At 39.6% G+C, this 20578-nt stretch overlaps 1 protein-coding gene across 7 annotated transcripts in view; it reads left to right on the top strand.

Moving 5' to 3' along the window:
• Positions 1 to 19553: 19553 nt before the first annotated feature.
• si:dkey-178k16.1 (band 4.1-like protein 1) overlaps positions 19554 to 20578 on the top strand; it is a 46762-nt gene continuing 45737 nt past the window's right edge. For all 7 annotated transcript variants that reach the window (XM_056732768.1, XM_056732763.1, XM_056732765.1 and 4 more), the window contains exon 1: positions 19554 to 19711. The gene's annotated coding sequence lies outside the window, so the exon portion shown is untranslated. The remainder of the gene's footprint in view (positions 19712 to 20578) is intronic.

Raw genomic sequence — 20578 nt, 5'->3', positions numbered from 1 at the left:
ACCCCCAGAGTTGCTAGATCGGGAATGTGTTGCCCTTCCTACAAGAGAGACTTGAGAGTTATCTCTCCCCTTCCACACTGAAGTGTATGTAGCCGCCATTGCCGCTCATCACGAACCTGTCGCTGGGAAGTGTCTGGGACAGCAGGACCTGATCATTCGATTCCTCAGAGGTGCGAGAAGTCGGAATCCGTCTCATCCACGCTCCGTACCCTCTTGGGACCTCGATTTGGTCCTGGTGAGCCTCCAGAGGCTCCATTTCGTGCCCCGGGAGATGCCGCTCTTATGATGAAGATGCTCGCCTCTATCAAGAGGTTTAGGGGACTTACAAGCATTCACCGTGTCCACTGATTGCCTATAGTTCAGGCCTGGAGACTCTCACATTATCCTGAGACCCCGGCCCGGCTACATTCCCAAAGTTCCCACCACATTCTTTGAACAATCTGTTGAAGCGTTTGATCTCACCATTCGCTTGTGGGTAATAGATAGAGATATGGTAGTGCTTGACATCTCTGTCTGTAAGGAATGTCTCAAGCTCAGCCAAAACAAATTGCGAGACATTGTCAGTTACAAGTTCAAGGGGATTTCAATCATGGCTGAATACAACAGACAGGAACTTCACAACAGTTGCAGATGTAATGTCAGGTGCGAACACAATCTTTGGCCATTTGCTGTAGTAATCAGTGAGTGTCATAGGTAAGCCACATCCTTGAGGATCATTATTCAAGGGCCCATCCACATCAATGGCCAGCTTTTCCCATGCTGTTGATGGAGAAGGCACAGGACATAGTGGCGCTACATGAGTATTGGCAGTTTCATCATGCTGGAGGCAAGGTGGTACAGGATTTGATGGCATTTTCCACTTGACAGTCCATGCCAGGCCACCAATACAATTCTCTCACCTGTTGCTTTATGTGCAGCATCCCTTGATGTGTTGCTTGTGCCAACTGGTTGAACTTTGACTTTGACGCTTCTGGAACGATCACTCGATGAGTGCCACGAATTATGTGCCCATCATGTACAGACAGCTCATTCCGGAAACGATAAAAAGTAGCAAAAGCTGAGCATTTCGTGCTCTGACACCACCCCTTTTCAATACAAGCCTTAACCTGTCAAAGAATTGGAATTGAACTGGACAGACAATCAGCAGTCACATTATCTTTACCAGGCTTGTATTTCAGGCTGTAATTAAAACACAAGACGCAGACCATTAAGCAATCCTCATGCCTGTGTCCAGGCCCTTCGTGGAAAGCAGCGTAGACAAGGGGCCGTGTTCAGTGCAAAGAGTAAAATGGAGGCCCCAAAGGTAAGTATACCATTTTTCGGTGGCCCAAACGCATGCCAGGGCCACCTACTCTGTTGTACAGTACTTCCTTTTGCAGTCCAACTGTGCCATGACACTGGGTAAGCACAGCTCCAATGCCCTTATCTGAAACATACGTAGTGACTGTTGTTGGTAACGATGGATCAAACAATGCATGGGCCGGGCTTGTAGTGATAAGATGTTTCAGAACAGTTCTCTGCAGAAGATGCAACAGATCCATTCCTTAAATCAAGATGCAGAGCGGTGAGAGATCCATGCCAAGTATTGGTGTTCCGCCTGTCACAATGTAGAATAAAGCCTGTTTATGATTACACACTGGTATGTGGCAGTAATGGAAAGGCACCCTAAAACTGTAATAGTCACACTGTCTGCATTTTGACTATTTAGCTGGGAATTTGGGGTAGTTTGCTAAATGTGATGTAGTGCCACAACGGTAGCATGTTGTTGTATCCATTTTTTCTGTGTTTCATTTGATGGCATCTGATGAGAAGCTGTGGACTTACGTGTAAGAGGTATCTGCCGACATCGCTGTTTTGCACAGATCACGTGAGGCATTATGCACCATTTTAACAGAAGTTTCAGTGCGCTGCATAGCTTTAGCATCAGCAACAGCAGACTCAATTTGTCTTTCGGTAGTAAAGGCCTTTTGCAGAGTGAGATCCGTTTCCAATAGCAGATGTTCCTGTATGCGTGGAGTGTATGTCCTTTGACAATCTGATCTCTAATCATTTCATCTGCTAGCATGCCAAAGTCGCAGGTCACAATCATCTCACGCAGGGCAGTAAGGGTGGACTGACCTGTAGGACATTCTGTAAAATGTCCAGAACAGCAGTCCCACCGATGGGCTTAGGCCACGACTAGTGGCATAGTGGGGACTTATTATAAATCTGAATACACGCGAACGTCGGACATATGCATGTAAAGTAGGGCTAGTCAACTGGTCGCCTTAACATTTCAAATAACTGGAGAGACTTTAAGAATGGTGTGCTTTAAATTCAAGTTGCTTTAAATGCTGCTGAGATGCCACATCTTTAAAATTCCAAAACGCTGCTAAATTCAATATGATTAATTCCTGTGGCTTATAATGATTTGATTTGATCGGCCAATCCAAGAAACTTAATGTAATTTACATCGTTATAATCAGCAATGCATTGCACAGCCACAGGCAATCGGTTTGCGCACGCGATAGGTCGTGTTCTAAAACGCGTTTTGTGCCCTTGAAAGTAGGCTGACTGTAGGAAGGGCACACCACATGAACGGTTGTCTCAGATAAGGGGAAAACGGTGTTGTTTTTATTACTCTATTCATTATGTATAACATAACATTTACGAAAAACAGCTCATCTCCCCCCAGAACTCTCACTAAACAAAGGATCTGCCCTGTAAGTGCGTGGGGCACATCAATGCGATTGGAATTCACCCGAAGATGTGATGATAGCGTTCAGTTTCTTGCACAGATCAATTGACTCGCTTTAGAAGACGCTAATTTAATGTCAGAAGGGGCAGGGATTACTTTTTAATTGATTTCGCATTAATTAATTAAACCAAATATCTTCATATATATCTTCTTGAAAAAACAATGCCACCCACATCTTGGATGTAATGGAAGACTCTGGGTAAATTAGTAGCAATTTTGGGGTAAAGTAACCCATTAAGGAATATACAATACAATTAAAACGACAATATCCCTTTTACTTTAATATCATGAAATGGCACAAATATTGGATGCGATATTTGTGTGCATGTTATAATATATGGCCTATAAGTAACAGCAACAAAAACAGTATAAAAGGAACAAAATGCAGTAAAAAACAGAAATACAAAATAACAGAAGATATGAGGATATGATAAAAATTGTCCGGCATCCTATTTATACTTTTGGAATCTGGCCCTCAAAGAAAAGTAGTTGAAGACCTCTAATCTAACGCAATGCACACGTAACATACAACCATCAGAGGTTAAACCAGAGGATAAACTGGCAGTGGCCCCCAGGAGACGACAAAACTCAGCCCAAAACTTAGAAACAAACTGGGGGCCCCGGTCAGAAACCACATCCACGGGAAGGCCATGGATAAGGAAAACGTCCTTAAGGACGATGCTAGCAGTTACTTTAGCAGACGGAAGTTTAGGGAGGGGAATAAATGTACCGCCTTCGAGAACCTGTCCACCACAGTGAGGACCACGGAATTGCCGCAGGACGGAGGAAGTCCCGTGACGAAGTCCAAGGCAATGTGGGACCAGGGTCTCGAAGGGGTGGGTAACGGATGCAGGAGTCCCGCCGGGGTCGATTAGAAGATTTGTTAGTCGCACAGACCGGGCATGCAGAGACGAACTCGTCTATCCCTTAAGTCTATCAAACGCAGTCTGAGCCCGCTCTGACCACACGAACGGCCTCAACGTGGAGGTGAGCTCTGACAAAGGAAGAGCGACCTGACCAAACCCCCGGATGAACCGTCTGTAAAAATTGGCACCCCAGGAATCGCTGGACCGCCTTGCGATTAACCGGGGTAGGCCAATCAGCAACTGCTTTTACCTTACTGGGGTCCATCCGAATACCCTCGGGCGACAAGATAAAACCCAGAAACGGAACCGACCGTGCGTGAAACACACACTTCTCCATCTTAGCGAACAGGCGATTCTCAAGTAACCGACTTAAGACCCGCCGAATGTGCTGGACATGGTCCTGTTCATTCTGCGAGAAAATCAAAATGTCGTCGAGGTAGACGAAAACGAACCGGTCGACCATGTCCCTCAGCACGTCATTGACGAGTCTCTGGAAAACCGCCGGAGCGTTTCGACAGGCCAAAAGGCATCACACGATACTCAAAGTGGCCTGTGGGAGTGTTAAAGGTGGTCTTCCACTCGCCCCCCTCCCTTATCCTGACCAGGTGATAAGCATTGCGCAAGTCTAACTTCGTAAAGATGGTAGTACCCTGCAAGAGACCGAAAGCTGACGACATCAACGGCAAAGGATGGCAATTCTTAACCGTGATGTCGTTCAGCCCCCGGTAATCAATGCAAGGGCGAAGGGAACCATCCTTCTCCACAAAGAAAAACCCCGCCCCAGCCGGAGAGGAAGAGGGACGAATAATGCCGGACAAGGAATCGGCCACATACCTTTCCATGGCCTCCCTTTCAGGACCAGAAAGAGGGTAAAGGCGACCCTTAGGTGGAGAAGTGCCAGGTAAAAGGTCAATCGCACAGTCGTACGGGCGGTGTGGAGGTAGAGATGTCGCTCGGGACTTACTAAAAACTGCTCTCAGATCATGATAACATTTAGGTACCCCCGAGATATCTACAGGCTCCTCCTGAAACAGAGGAGAAGAAATCAAAGGAGAAAGAGCAGTGTTAAAACAATTAGAAGCACAAAAATCACTCCATTCACAAACAACAATCTTTCTCCAGTCAATAAGAGGGTTATGTTTAGTCAGCCAGGCGTGACCCAACACGATAGGAGCGGAGGGAGATTGAATCAGGAGAAACTGAAGCTTCTCGGTGTGATTTCCAGACGTGGTGAGCGAAACAGGTTCAGTAGTAGAAGAAATGTGTGTGAGAGGCGTGCCGCAGAGCGTCTCAGCCGCAATGGATTGATCGAGAGGTACTATGGGAATCCTCCACCTCTTAGCCAGCTCAATGTCAATAAAATCACCCTCCGCTCCAGAGTCAATGAGGGCAATAACCGAGTGGCTAACTCCCCTCCACTGAATGACTGCAGGAAGAACAGTCCGGCTGTGAGATAGGGGAACTGTAGAGCAAACGCTTACCCCACGAGAAGACAAGCTGACTGGACGATTCTTAATAAGTGGACAACCAGCCACTAAATGCTCAGGATCGCCACAATAGAGGCACAAATTGTTGGCCCGGCGTCGACGACGTTCCTGATTGGTGAGCCGGGCACGGCTGATCTGCATAGGCTCCTCCGGAGATAGAGAAAGGGACTGGAAAACATCCCTGAATGCGCTAGAGGACTCCCCGTCCACTGTTTCCCTTCCGCGTTGTTGAGTACGGAGTCCCAGCCGAAAATCGACCTGAAGAGCGAGCTGTATCAGCCCGTCGAGCATCGGAGGAAGCTCCAGAGAATAGATCTCGTCCGGCACACGATCCGCTAATCCGTGCAAGAACCGATCCCAAAGAGCCTTGTCATTCCAGCCGCAAGATGAAGCCAATGTACGGAACTCAATGGAGTAATCAGAGACCGTTCTGCAACCCTGTTGTAAGAGGGACAACGACCGAGCTGCCTCGCTGTTAAGTGCAGACCGATCGAACACCTTCCTAAGCTCCTGGGAGAACAACTCAAAAGAAGCACAGCAGGCATGCTTATTGTCCCAGAGTGCCGTACCCCACTCCCTGGCGACACCCTTCAGCTGCATGACCACGAATGCTACCTTCGACTGCTCGGTGGAAAAGCAGGAGGGCTGTAGGGAGAAGGTCAGAGAACATTGTGAGAGAAATGAGCGACAGGAAGTGGGCTCACCGGCGTAGGTAACTGGAGGATAGAGATGAGGCTCCGGTCGGCAGGAAGAGACTGCATCCGTCTCATCCGGTGCAGCACTAGCTGAAGCTGCCGCTTATATAGAGTGGTTCTGGTCAAGGTGATGAGCGATAGCAGCGAGTTGTTGGGAGAGAGTAGAGATGCCCACACGAATCTCCGCTACCTCCTGCTGCTGACGTCCTAAAAGCACTCCCTGGCTGGCGACGGCATGGCGAACATCGACCTCTTCTGCTGAGTCCATCTTTGGTGGCGATGTACTGTCACGGTTCTCAGAAGGACTCAGATGCAGGTGAGGATAATACAGTTTATTTGCACAAGGTTACACAGCAACAAACAATAAATCGGCAGGGCACTCCTGACAAGAAACATAGGAAACACGGCCGGCTGTAACCTCCGTGAGAGAGGTTCAGACCGTAAAACTGGAAAACTCCGCTAGTCGATACTCCGTGAGAGAATAATCCAATCGTAAATCCAAAAGGAACACGAGAACCAAAAGAGAGCTGTAAGGGAAAAATAAGTCCAAACCAGCTCACGGGATGCCTCGTTCCTACGAAAGGATAGATCAAAAGTAACTACAAGCACTACGAGCAAACATGGTACAAACAAATTACATCGCCACACGGAGAGCATGGCAAAACGAGCTGAAATAGAGGGAAACACAAATGAGGAGCAGGTGAGGGTAATCAACAACACTAAGAGCCTAAATGGGGTACCAGACGTGAGACAAAGGCAAAAGACAAAACGTAGCAACTAGATAAGAAAAAACCCAAAAATAAAATAAAACAACAGGCAAAGCCTGATTAGCCTCTCATTTCTAGTCAGTCAAAATCATTTTGATAAATTATCTGATAAACAAATCTGTCTACCCTTCAAAGTATATTATATCATACAAACATGTGAGGTATCATGTATTTTATCATTGGATTACAAGAAAAGATTTAACTGCATAGGGAAAGAATAACTATCTATCATTCCTACCATGTCCACTACCTAGTCTACAATTTTTCATCCTTCAACTCTCCTTGATAAATGTGTGAAGTAAAAGCAAGGTATCTGGTGAAAAACTTCTTTGTTCCTTGGTGCTGGTCCATGGTCGAAAGTGTAGATCTTCCCTAATCCATCTGAATCCATTGGAATGAAAGAGGAATGTTGGTGTGAAAGAATATTTGAGAGAGTGGGACAGTATATCTGCACGATATGGCGTGCAGTCTTTATTCTGACAGCTCAGCTCCTAAATAGGAGAAGATCCTTCAAAAGATGAACTTCTCTAACTGTCCTGTTCTGGATTGAGGTTTGATGCAGGAAAACAAGAGCAGCATTTCATGTGTTTCAGACTTAGGAAAAACTATGTTCAGCGAAGACATATTGATTCAGACAGATTTGGGACATGGTTCCAGATTTATGTTTGGGCAAAATCTTCAAACCAACCAAATGCATCTGACGGTCTGCTTAGTTTTGCAAAGGACCTCTTGACATTAACATCAAACCTCTCTCTCTCTCCTCAAGACAGCTGTCCAAACTCTTGCCAAATTGATAAAGTTTTTTTTTATAAATAAATGGATAGGACCAAAACTATTTAGCAGGTTTTATAAGAGGAAATTGAATTTTTACAGCACAACTGCATTCAACAATACTTATCATTAATGACAGGCTAGCTGACCTCTAAAAAACTAAATTACTCAATCGAAATCTCTTGAATACAAGAAAATACTAAAAATGAGAGAAAAAAACGGAATTTAGAGCTGACGCTGCTGGGCCCTATTGACTTTTACAATACCATATTCCTTATGATCAGTGTCAATATTCCAAAAAGAAAATAAAAAACTTTGTAATGCAGTAACTTGCCCCTTGTCTACAACTTTCTGGTAGTGCTATCAAATCAATTAATTGCGATTAATCAATTCCAAAATAAACATTTATGTGTTTATATAATATATTTACAGTATGTGTGACGTGTATATGCATATATAAATACACAACATAAATGTTTACATTTAAAATATATATATATATTTTAATATAAATATGGGTAGTTGACAAAGAAACCATTCATATGTTTATGTGTAAATAATGGTAATAATTAACTATACATATATGTATATATAGTATGTGTGAATATGTATGTGTGGGCAACTATACTGTATATGCATAGAATGCCACACTCATATATTATAGAAACAAACAGGGATCTGGGAGGCAAGGTCGGATCGAAGTGCAGCTTTATTTAAAGGGTAATCCAAAAATCGTAATTCAGCAAACAGGCAAAGGGGTCGAGACAGGCAGCAAACAATCAAAAACACAAGGTCCAGGTACAGGTCAAAACTCGTCAAAACAAGGAAGAAGGACAACAATTTTGGAATATTTTGCTATTTGACAGCATAATTTTCTGGATGTAGTCTATGTATAAATATAATTGCATGTAATTGTATGTAATTGTTGTATTGTTGTGTGTGTGTATGTAACAAATGGAATTGAAAAAAGTCCTACTTTTTTCTAATTGAATAAACTGTTTATTATTAAATCAAGTTAACATGGAAATGCATCACAGTACAGATGCACAGTTGGTTGTCAACCAGTTCATTTCACGTCAACTTTTATTGCACTGTGATCTCTGAGCAGGCAACAGAGAGAGCAATTCATCACTGTCGCAAGTAATCAGTCAACAACACTCTCTGTGTGTGAACATGCATTTCAGTGTATTCAGTTCTCTAATCTTTCCTTCTCTACACACTGTACATCAATATACTGTGTTTACTTACTAACAATCACTCATTGAACAAAGATTATATCATACAAGCGTGGATCATACACCTGAGAATTAGTGTTATAAAATAGCTTGTTATAAAAGTGCTCCAGTCAGCTGCATCTAGAATGAGTTTGATAACTTCTCCGGTACTGACTGTCGATCAACAAGGCAACAAGCTTAATTGTCTGTGAAAGATTGTCATAGGGGGATCAAAATTTCCCTTTACGCCTAAAAGCAATTACCTTGCCCTTGTTTTTAAAATTCTCCAATGGTGCAGTAATGCGAGAATAAAAACAAGAGGCATGCTGGGATTGATTTAGGGACAAGCCCGCGTGAAGGAACTGTGACCGAGCTCGCTTATATTAATCGATAATGATTTATAGCCAGGTCACTTGAACTGAAACATTGCCCTAGATGTTAACTTAACTGATGGATGCAAAAGGCGTGATATGTTTCACAGGCATGTTATTAGAACCTGAAGTGTGAAGAGACAAATCAACAGTATAAATCAGTGCCATTATGCTATGGACCAGCTTTATTTATCAATTAACAAACATATAAAGTTGTAAAACGTATTAGAAATAATTTACTCAGATGCTCTGAACGTGACATTCAGAGGAAGATATCTGGGAGACTGACAAATCTCATCCCTCATTGACTCTCATAGTATTTATTTTCCCTACTATGGCAGTAAATAGTGGGTAAGACATTCTTTCACATTAATTCCTGTGTGTTCAGCAATGTAAAGAAATGTATACAGGTTTGGAACAATCTGAGGGTAAATGATGACAGTAATTAAACATTTTGGGTGAAGTTTCACTTAAAGTGAGCAAAAAAGTAAAGGTTAAAATTTGAAAAGGTGGTGGTTAATATATGCTTACAATATCCCCTAGAGTTCTTTCACCACAAAAATGAATTCAGAATGTTAAATGTTTCATGTTGTAAAGTCTGACGAAATGGAAAAACCTCAGAACAAATTATTCAGAGGCACTTCATCTTTGCCCAGAAATCCCTCTTTGTGCTTTTTAAAAATGCTCCTGCTAAAGTAAATAATAATGCATAGGGAATTTTAACAAGTCTATTTTCACTTCAATTCAAGGACGTCGACTGTATGTTTGCATAACATAAACTGTCTCCACACTGTAATGATATAGGCCCATTGTGCAGGTCCCACACAGACATGCTTCCGAAATCTGCGAAGAGTTTTCTAAGGAATTCACTTAGTACCGTGGACCAGATGAGTCTGGGCTGTTCCAGGAAATACAACACGCTGAGGAATGCTGGGAGGTCTTGTTCCAAATCCCAGTCTGTACAAATCCAAACCTGCGCTTAGTTATGTGTCCAGGTTGATGCTGATCATAAGTTCTTGATCATAAATTCTGTAGTCGTTTCTACTGCTCGGTTTGCATAAACATACCGATTGTGGGTTTAAGGGAACGCAGTTAAAATGTATAACATAAATTGACTGTAAGTCAGTTAAAGCGGTAAAAGTGTCTGCAAAATACATAAGTGGTATAAAGGCAAAAGTTTCATCCAGAAAAGTATCTTTATTCATATGTCTTTCGCACTGTTGCATGTTCCCTCTGATACACGTATCCATGTCTCTTGCATCACAGAGGTCGTGACACTTTCTATCAATTGTGTACTGTTGTGCCACTTGAACGTTTCAGTCGCTGAGGGCTGTGGTAACTTGACATTCCATCAGGAACTGTTCGCCTGCAGACAGAAAGGCAGGGCAGATATAAAACTTGGAGATGGATGGCACTTCCTGCCGTTTTGAAACTAAACAAATGTCAGAACAATACACAATCAAAAAGCACTAAAAATAACTAATCGAAATGTTCCATGAACATGTTTATACTTAATTCTTGATGGTACAATTCTAGAAATTCTAGACAATAATATGTCCAGTGTTTTGTTATGTAATACAAAAGGACCATAAATAAGCTGTAGGCAATTTTAATATGTGACGCTTGACCACAAAACCAGTCATAAGGGTAAATTATTCGAAATTGAGATTTATACATCACCTGAAAGCTGAATAGCTTTCCATTGATGTATAGTTCGTTATATAGGACAATATTTGGCTGAGATATTTGAAAATCTGGAATCTCAGGGTGCAAAAATATCAGAACAGTGTCCATCAGAGGTGTTGTAGTACTAGCAGGCCATTGCTTAGAAGAATTAACGCTCTCCATTGGCTTACCGCTATATTGACGAGGTGGAGAATAGATGAACACGACAGCTGAAATTCTAAACTTTACATAGAAACCAAACTCGAGAGGGTAATTCCCAAAGAGCGTTCAGCAGCGAGTGACATTTGTTGGCATTTTCCCCACCATTTTTGTTAGCGATTTTGCTGCATCCACTCACAAAAATAAAGTTTTGATATATTTGTGGTAGAGATTTTACAAAATATCTTAATGGAACATGCGCTTTACTTAATATCCAAATGATTGAACCAAAATGAACAAACTGAGATTTATTGACACTCAAAGACGATGTACATTTTTAGAAGGAAAAAGAAACAAATGCAAAAATGAGAACCATGTGGGGAAAATGAAAGCAAGCTTCCTTGGCAAAATATTATTGGAAGGGCAGCAACTCAACAGCTTAAGATGAAAGAGTCTCTTTCAGAAAATATGCTATAGTCTTGTGCAAGTTCTCAGAGAGTTCTCAGTTGTGTTTAAGTATCAATTTAGATGTTTCTCTTAAAATTGCTCTTAACATGTTAAAATTATCTTAGAAAAAAAATCTGAATTTGGGTTCATTTGATCTGCAATATAATTGACTTTTGATGGCAGACTTGGCCAATCGAAGTTGAAGAGAGGTTGGGTTGGAAGAGATGTTGCACAAATTTTCAGACTACATGTGAGGCACTGGCAGAGTATATGAATATAGCAGAACACAAATATTTTAGGAACGCCAGAACATTCACAGTTGCCCTAAAAGGATTATTAGAATTTAAATCAGAGAGCATATGGGCTGAATCATCCACCCAGTCAGAAGACATTGATAAACAATATACAGTCAAAGATCGCAATCTGTTGTGTACTTCAATGAACACCCAACATGGAAAGCCACATGGCATAATAGCAAAAACAAGACCCATGCTGCCATATACCTTGAAATCTTGTATTTTATGCTTCAAGTGTAAACTAATATAATACTGAGAGAGAGAGGAGAGAGAGAGAATCAAGTTTGAAAGAAAATAATAAAATGAGGTGGCATTGATGCACAGCAAGAGGTGGTGATTGTCATGTCATAAAATCTTTCTGCGCTCTCGTCTGGAAGACGTTTCATGCAGATTATATGAGCCTCTCTCTGATCTTCCGCCATTCTGATTGGTACGTTATGAACATCTCTCAGCTGAGATCAGAGGAGTTTGGTCTGATGTTGACCATTTGGTTTCACTGTGGAACCACAGGTTCAAGCAGACAGCCCAAGGGCTCGTCTGCCAATATTTACGGTGAGAAATTCACTCCAACACTACAGTAAATCATACTTCAAAGTTCAAACAGCTCTGTGTCATGCGGCATCACTTTATTTCAAGTCCTGTGGCGTTGAGGAATATTGTGCCGTGCGATAACTAATTGCTAATCATGGCATGTCAGTATTTTGGCAAAGCATGGAAAACGAAAATTCAATTGGGTATTTTTAACACAATTGTTTTAATAATTGCCAAATTTACAATGAAAAGTCTTTGCATGGAATGCTATTTATTGTTTTGTATCTGTTGCCAGAGCCAGACCACACAGAGATGCAGAGAGGGACCAGCTAGATATTCAATCCAGAATCAAAAAATGCAGTTTATGCATAGTGTCCAAAAGATAATCTTATCCCAAGCTCTTTTAATTTTATGTTTAATACATTTCTTCTGTTTCAGCACCATGGACAGTGACCATCACTATGGAAACTTACAACATCTCATCCAAATATGCTTGTGACACATAATGCACAACTAACTATTTAAATTATCTATTGTATCTTAAATGTATGTATATTATGTATATATTACGCACTTTGCAGTTCTGATAGCAACCACTCCTATACGGACACAAAAAACTGCAAAAAAACTTGATTTTAAGTTGTACACAAAAGCTATAAGACTATTGGGTACATTACTAGCCTACTTTCATAAGCCATTTAGATTTATTTCACATTTTTTAATTTAAAAAAAAACACTTATACAGTCACAGATTTCAGGAAGAAGCTGAAATAATTCGCAATCGCAAGCAACGTCATGCCTTGAATGTTGAAAAATGCCTTTTAAAGATCTCTCCCCTGTAGTGGATATACTTTTTTTAAATAAAAACATGTGCAACAACCTAAGGGGTACGATTTAGGAGTTTATAAGGCATACTGTACGTCATATTTTTTTCAAGATCTACTGATTTGATGGATGGCACTGTACTTATCAATATAAGTTAATAAGGTGTTATTCATATACTTTCTTTAATGAAATTTATTGTTTACTCAAAGTTTGATTTGTTTTTCCCTTAGTATATTATTTGGGGAAAAAAAACGCATTATTAACAAATTAACCAATGATGCACATAGCTTTTTTATTAAAGTGTCTTTACTGCAGTAGATGATAGTGTTTCTTCACAGGCAAATAACAATTCTCAGAGCAAATATTGGTAGAATGAGTATGGGAGCCAAACTCTCTGCCTAACATGCTTACAGAATATTTTGTCTATCGCTCACTTGGCACAGACAAGACACACTGCATCAGTTAACCACATTGCTTAATGTGACCGATATTCTACTGTTACTCATAGCAGATTTGGCATGCAAATCAATTTTACAAAGAACTACATAGGGAAAAGCTTTAGTTGGGACCATGAACTTTTTTTTTGTTTCATTTGTATTTGACTAAAAGTAAATGTACTTACTGTGGTGTGTTGATCCAGATAATGCCCAAGTGACAGTAATAGATACACTCTGTGTCTTTGAAAGAGTAACAGGTGCAGCGTTTGGATCTTGGGTGGGAGTGTGGCGTTGAAATGACTTCTGACTGCTGATGTAAACCTCTGCTCAGATATTCAGAAGAGAAGACTGAAGGAGAGCTCAGCTTTGTGCCATGGCCTTCTCTCGTCCCAGATGATGGTGCACCTTTTATTTAAACAGAGGTTTGAACAGCAATCAAACACTCAAATATAGCCGCAGACAAAAAGAAGAGATAATTTAAAAGACCATTTTCAGTTTTTCTGAATTTAATATTTTAATGTATGTGTTTGGCTAAAATTATTATTTTAGTTATTTTCTGTTAATTACTAACGATATTTCTCCAAAATTTTAATTAAAAATATGTTTTTTATTTGCATTTATTTGCAGAACTAAAACTTGAGAAACAGGTCAAAATAACAGAAAAGATGCCAGACAGTATTCACTTTTAAGCAATACAACAGTCATGGATTTTATCACAGTTTTCATGTTTCTTGTCATGCTGTCAGTCTTTCACATTGTTGTTGGATGACTTTCTATCACTCCTGAGGTTTACATTTAGTTTAAATTCTACCTGACTGTAATGGCCACAATATACAGTTTCTATAATTGATGATTTAATGAAAATTTGGAATGGGCTCTTAATTTTTTGCACGGCTGTATTACTGAAATAATGATATTAATACAAAAAATATTAATAATAATAGATGTAATGACATAAAAGTAAGTACACTATCATAAAACTATGAAATATGTATATTATTAAATACAATAATAAACAAACAAAAATAGTAAATCAAAATAATAGTAATAATTATATTTATATGAATACATTTATTACATAAACACTAACACGACTACTATAAACATTATAATGAATTTTATGATAATGTATATACCAATTTACATAATAATGTATTTTAAAATAATAGGACTAATAGTTTTTTTCCGATCAGTTTTCATTTAAAAATAGTACTAAGATGCCATCCTTTGGTAACTTACCGTGAGTCAAAATGTCAAGCAAACTCACAATTAACAAAACAGCATTAAGACGCATTTTTGCAATGTCCTTATTGAATAAACAGTGATCGTTGAGTTTCTACATAAAACAGATCCTCCAAAACAATTTCATTTCAGAAACGAGCGCAATTCTGACCACCCTCTCCATCTCAGTGTAAAGGAAAAGTAGATTCTTCTTAACCCAAGACAGAACAAATGTATATTTATAGCGCGCGCTTACACCACCCACTGGTGACCGCGCGTTCACACACGTGCGCTGTTTTGTTTCAGTCATCAAAGGGTAATGAGCGACACATGCAACGAAACACTGCATGCTATGTAAGATAGTCGTTTGCTAAAAGAAAAGTACTGAACGCCCTGAGAGACAGCAAACATCCAGTATTACTGAATGCAAATGAAGATTATTTTCAAAACCATTCGATTGAATTTGTTAGGAATCAGAGACATTGGAGAGAGAGTTGCGTCAACTCCGTTGACTCCAATGGAACGGTTCATGGAGGGTCTCAATAGTTCCCGGAAGTTACTAGTAACGCATGGAGCTGCGACTAAACAGACCAACTTCAGAGGTAAACTTCTAAACCATTTAAAGACGAAAGCCATTTAATGAATAAAAAAATAAAGAAATAAAGCATTTTAAGAGAAAACATAACTTCCTGAAACTATCTGGAGGCTCCATGAATCACGTGACACAGGCTCTCAATAATTCCCGAAAGTTACTAGTTACATATGGAGCTGCGACTAAACAGACCAACTGAGGTAAACTTTTAACCCATTTAAAGACGAAAGCCATTTAATGAATAAAAAAATGAAAGAAATAAAGCATTTAAAGAGAAAACATGACTTCCTGGATATATCTGAAGGCTCCATGAATCATGTGACACGACAGTGCATGGAGATTTGTGTGAGATTTATGTACATTAGTTTTTTTTACATTTATAAATGTAATGTTTTCTGTTATCTATCTATATCTTATAGCAAGAATTACAAAAATAAATACTAAAGCCTACTTTCACTCTTAGACATGTACATTTTAGGCCTGCAAGCAAGAGATGTCTTCTAAGAATAGAACAACACAGATCAAATCACAAGTTATAGTCTGAATGTGTTTTGTTTTAACAAGAAAGATCTTTTGAAATTAGGGAAATTATGCAGGAGAATTGTCAAGATGGCATTGTCCGTAAGTACACAATTAACCAGTTACAGAATACATACTTTAGGTTCCTCAGTGGTGTCAAACAGGAGTACAATCATGTGACACTCCAGCGTTTTGGACTTACGTTGGGAGAACTCTCTCACTGGCTCTGGGAGGAATTAATGTGGCATATGCGTCAGTGGTTGCAAGAGATATCTTGAACTGCACTCAAAATGCTTTTTTTGCTAACCAACAAAATGTCTTGCCATTATAAAAAAAGCCAACATTCAAATTGCAAACCCAAGTGAACTGCTGACATCAATTTCTTTTCTGGTTTAAAGTTTAAATGAAGGTTATACAGTTTATCTCCAAGAAATAAATATCAAGCCCTTTTCTTCAATACATAGAGAACACATTATTAAATATATAAGAGACCTGAGTGACATTTTGTTTATAAAATGCTCAAAGTTCTGTTTTTTTCTGTCTGTATAGTAATTACTGTTATTTCTCATTTAAAAACAGACTGGAAAAACTATTTGTCAGTGTTCTTGTAGAATATCATCATTATCATTAGCTGCATGGAAAGAAAAAGGGGAATTTCATAGGAATTATGGGGGTAAATTAAAACAAATAAGCAATTCATGAGTTGTTGTTAGATTCCAATTACCATATACCAATTGTAGTGCATGGAGATTTGTCTGAGATTCATGTACATTCGTTTTTTTACATCTATAAATGTAATGTTTTCTGTTATCTATCTATATCTTATAGCAAGAATTTCAAAAATAAATACTAAAGCCTACTTTCACTCTTAGACATGTACATTTTAGGCCTGCAAGAAAGGGATGTCTTCTAAGAATAGAACAACACAGATCAAATCACAAGTTATGGTCTGAATGTGTTTTGTTTTAACAAGAAAGATCTTTTGAAATTAGGGAAATTATGCAGGAGAATTGTCAAGATGGCATTGTCCGTAAGTACACAATTAAGACCAATTTTCGAATACATACTTTAGGTTCCTCAGTGGTTTCGTACAGGAGTACAATTACTTAAGTAAAAACATCTTTAATTAAAATCATAGGCTTTTGAAACACATACACCTTCCTTCACAAGACATGTGGTCAGATTTAAAGCTCATGTGAGGCAAACCTACACAGAGCTTTTGCCTTTACAGCACTATCACAAGAGAAGTTCCCCTGTTGTCGCTTATTATATTGCCAAATCCTTCAATCTTGTGTGGTTATTTTCTGTGAGTTTGAATGACATTGATGGTGGCCGTTTGAACAGCCAAAATGCATACAATGCCTCACTCCAGCCCTGAAGAATTGCGAGCATGCCGGGTACTCTGGGTGGGTGTTTGGAAAAATGGTACTTGAGACAGGAACACGCTGGGGTGCACTCACCGAGTTCTGCTTCAATTCATTAAAAAGAAATGCTCCAATGTAGACTTGAAATTGCATTGGAGACACTGGAGAGCATTCAAGCGTGATGAGATTCGATGCATTGACAGAGAATATTGAGATCTGATTAGTTCATTATGTTGGAAGCGTTTATTCCCGGATGGTTTGCAGACTTGCGCCTTAAACCTGCTTTGAGTGTTTTATGGTATTCTCCATTATGATATTACTCTCAGAAGGACGTTTTATTGCATATGTGGTTGAACTCATTAAACTCAGCTACAAGACCACCTGTTTCTTTATATACACACACACAGAGAAGATAATTGGGGCTATAAGTAGAAAACAACATCAATCAAATTTGCGTATCTGCTGCAAATCCAGCATGAGGACAATGACCTATCTGACAATCCTCTAAAATGACTCATTTAATCCTTCTCAATTCCAGGTTATTAAAACACATCTGAGGGATTTTGAAGGAATATTTTGAAGTAATATTATGTAATAGAGCAATGTTCACACACCACCAGAGGGACAAAGACGCAATATTGTGCTGGTCACTGGGTTCATTACGAAAAGGCCCATCACACACAAACCACTGATGATCTATTACATTATTCTAAAGAGATAAAATTAAATATCATTCTAACACAGCAAAAAGAAGGCAACCTCTCCCTGAGATAAATTTGTAGATAAACTGAAAGACAGAATGACACAATTTTCTTCTCATACACTGATTGATACACGTGTACTCCCTTCCACCCCATTGATGACTTCTCACATCTTATTTTGATGCTTTCAAGGAGAAAGATGCACTGAGATGTGGTTCATCATCATCTGAGACACACCTTACTCCCTGATCCAACACTTCATCTCTTTCTTTGATTCTGACATTCAGACATCACAGAAGTTCAGAACATTCACAGAAGAAAACTTATGGATATATTGTAATAAAATATTAGAATCCTAACCACCAGAAATCTACTATTACACTATAGTTACAAATGAACTTCATAAATATCTCTTAGCATTTATTTAACCATAAAATCATGGCAGAAAATTTATATACTGCCACCTTCTGGTCAAATTGTTAATAGCAGGCTTTCACTGCCTGTACCAAACAGTTTTATTAATATTTATGAAGACATTTATCCACAGTAGTTTACCTCTATGGACTGTTGAGCTGTTGACATATATATTTATATTTCAAACATAACATATTTTCCAAGATTCAGCTTTCGTTAGATTCAAATAATATTTTTTTGCAACTTATAAAAATCAAATAAGGAGGCATGCTTTTGCTTTATAGCTACACTTGGGTCTTAATGGTTCTCAGTCTCTTCTATGACACGAAGAGAGGCTTTACTCAATCTAATAGCAGACTCCAAACACACGGGGACCACAAATGTCCTAACAATGTAAACAATTGGTAGTATTACCATACCACACACACACACATGCACGTGTTTATGATTTTGATGTCATTTCTTTACCATATACATTTATTTCTGTATTATTTACACTTGCAAAGTAGATGCACCCTCATTACAAAGTAAATTTCTCATCAGCCGATTCTCAATCACAATTTAAAAGAGCTGAATACGAAATATACTGAATGAATATGTAATATCCTTAATTTTGATCTTATTAAAAATATAGCTTGAGATTGAGAAGACATGCCAAAATCACAATTTGGTTGTAATGTATTTATTGTATGTATGTGTGTCTTATGACACGTTATCACTGTAACGTGACTGTAGATGGTAAGCAGACTACCATTTGCATTACAATTTACAATTTACTTTGGTTTGACTACAAATTACAGTTTCATCACATGCACGCGCCTGGTCCAAAGTGAATTTGACAGTTCACCCATAAATGAAAATTCTATCATTATTTCCTCAGCCTCAAGTTGTTTCAAATCTGTATACATTTCTTTGTTCTGTTAAACACAAAAGAAGATACGCTGGAAACCAAGCCATTATGGGGCACCATCGGCTACCATAGTAGTTTTGTTTCCTACCAAAGTAGTCAATGGTTCCCTCGAACTGTTTAGTTCCAAACATTCTTCCAAATATCTTATTTTGTGTTGAGTGCAACACTACAGATTTGGAACAATTTTAGACAGAATGTGTGATGACAGCATTTTTATTTTTGGGTGAACTATCACTTTAACTCCCAGTCTGTCTTTGGTTATGGATCTGGCAATAACCATTCATTTAAAATTTATATTAGGTCCACCGGAAGTTAAGTTCTGGCCAAGTAACGTTGTTGACACTGAAACCTTCTATTAATAAAACATGGTTAATTTTCTTAAAGATTAATGCAATGAATCGAGGTATGGACTATCTAAAGCACACTGGTTATAAAGAAAACAGTGTTTATTCGGTTATAAGATCCCTCTCGCAGCGGTGAGGAAGGAGTTTCGTGTATTCAAGCGCGCGCACGCCCCCTAAACGCCTCTCCTCCTCTCCTTACATCCATCCACAGTAGAGCTGTTCTACCCCCTCCGTCCGCTGCTCCGCTCATTTCTCCCTTTCGGACGGTCTCCATCCTTCGACGGAGAACAGAAGCAGCAGGGCGGTGGCAATCGCTGGCGTGAGACCTCAATGGTCATCATTTGGACGGAAATCCGAGCGTCAGACCTGGAGAGACAGGTAGGGCTCTTTGTTGCGATACCGCCCGGTATATGCTCACTATTTGCGAAGTGGCCGCGGTAAATAGACTGGATGTGTAGCCTAATCTTAGTGTTAAAAACTAGGGAACGTGTACCCTTGCAAGAAGGTTGAAATTGTGTGTTATTCGGAGATTTGACAACAGGCCGGGTGTCTTAACAATGAATGTCATCTGTCCTTTGGTCATGTGGTTATTTTATCAACGTAAAAACCGGGTCCATTAGCGGACAGTGATGCCGTTGTGTCTAACGGGGTATGCTGAACAAAACCTGTAACGAATTCGAGCATGATCTTGCTAAGGTATACAAACCTATTTCACAGAGATCACATTGTATTAAAGAACAGAGCTTATAATAATCCTTACATTGGATGTTAGTTGACTTGAGGCTATTGTCGCTATCGCCCTGAGGATGCCAACTCTTGCGTTTTAAACTGTACTGTGGCATCGTGTAGAATAGCATTTCATGCTAGGGTTTGCTTCACTATCATTTTAAACCTTTTTGCCGTTTAACTGAGATGTCAAGGCTGTAGTCAATGAAAAGAGGGTGTGGCACCGGGGGCAGTCGCGCGCTCTTCGCGTGGCTCGAGAAGCCAATTAAGTGAAAGATGTTGAGACTCGAAGATGGAATGAGCGCATACGCTCGCGCGCGCATCGCATTTGTTTGCAATAACAGAGCTGCTTAAGAAGATGTGAAGATGAACGTTTGACAATGCAATTCAAAGACAACTGGACTTATAATTCTGTTGAGCTATTTATTTGTATTGTTGTGCGTGTCTTGTCGTGCGCATACAACAGCAACGTGTGGTTCACCAACAGAGGTCTCTGTGGGGAACTGAAATAGGTTTTGT

The sequence above is a fragment of the Triplophysa dalaica genome, chromosome 20 (assembly GCF_015846415.1).
Source record: "Triplophysa dalaica isolate WHDGS20190420 chromosome 20, ASM1584641v1, whole genome shotgun sequence".
Taxonomy (NCBI): domain Eukaryota; kingdom Metazoa; phylum Chordata; class Actinopteri; order Cypriniformes; family Nemacheilidae; genus Triplophysa; species Triplophysa dalaica.
Note: the sequence above shows the minus strand (reverse complement) of the source record. Positions and strands in the feature narration are given on the sequence as shown.